Source organism: Sapajus apella, unplaced genomic scaffold (genome assembly GCF_009761245.1).
Source record: "Sapajus apella isolate SASKATOON/1434 unplaced genomic scaffold, GSC_monkey_1.0 scaffold5, whole genome shotgun sequence".
Taxonomy (NCBI): Eukaryota; Metazoa; Chordata; class Mammalia; order Primates; family Cebidae; genus Sapajus; species Sapajus apella.
Genome location: NW_022436945.1, coordinates 41332080 through 41333394, shown reverse-complemented (window position 1 = coordinate 41333394; position 1315 = coordinate 41332080).

The window sequence follows — 1315 nt, the reverse complement described above, 5'->3', positions numbered from 1 at the left end:
ATAAATGCTTGCTACTCTCTTTCTTCCTTCCTTCCTCCCTCCCTTCCCTCCCTCCCTCCCTCCCTCCCTCCCTCCCTCTCTTCCTTCCTTCCTTCCTTCCTTCCTTCCTTCCTTCCTTCTTTTTTCCAGATGGAGTCTCACTCTGTTGTCAGGCTGGAGTGGAGTGGCGTGATGGCTCACTGTAACCTCTGCCTCCCGGGTTCAAGCAGTTCTCTGCCTCAGCCTCCCAAGTAGCTGGGATTACAGGCACCTGCCACCACGCCCGGCTAATTCTTGTATTTTTAGTACAGACAGTGTTTCACCATCTTGGCCAGGCTGGTCTTGAACTCCTGACCTCATGATCCACCCCCCTCGGCCTCCCAAAGTTCTGGTATTACAGGCGTGAGCTACTATTTCTAATAAACATCACATTAAGCCAAAATGGCTTTTTCTTTAGAATCTGCTTCGATTCTGTTTTCCTTTCTATAAAATGCACAAGGTGATGAAACATTACTTAAGACTAAAAAGTTCAACATTTCCTGGATGTAAGGTACAATGAAGCAAAAAGCTGAGTTTATTATTAAATGTCATGTGTTACTTTGAAGAACTCCCATAATATCAGTGGCCTAGACATCCCAGTGCTTTAATGTGACCAAAAAATAATAACATGCATGGCTAATAAAAATACCATACAGGAAGGCCTCAGGTCAAAGATACTACTTAAATGTGAAGCATTATTATTTTTATTTTTGGTATTACTCAGACTTTCCTACATAAGAAGAAAAAATATATGGTTTTAGTGAAAAATGCTGCCATGTTGTTTTGGTATGAGCCAACTACCAAATAGGATCAGTTTTAAGAAAACTAAAACGACAATGCTTTGTTGTAAATATTATGAAAACTACAGTGCTATATTGTAAATGTTATGAATTTGTTTGGAAAACAATTCAGCATCTTTAATCTTTTTTTCACATTAAATTGCTTAAAAAGACTAAAATGAAGGATACCACATATTGATAAAATTTTAGAGTGGAAAGTGTCCTGAGGAGTCCTTTAGTCCACATCCATCGCTTCACAGCTAGGGAAAGTGAGGCCCAGAGATTGACAGTGCCTTGCCCAGCTGGGTGATAGTGGAGCCCAATCTAGAACACAGGCAGGCCCCCTGATGCCCAGTTATGGCTCTCCGTGAGAATTTCACTTTGCCTTCTGGGAAGCAAGCGTTTGCAGCAACATTCCTGCCCCCCTAATTCCTTCCCCCAATGCTGCTTTTATCTCCTACTTTAATTTGGAGTCAGTCCAGAGTCCTCCGTGAGAAATTTCTCTGAGCCTCAGCCTC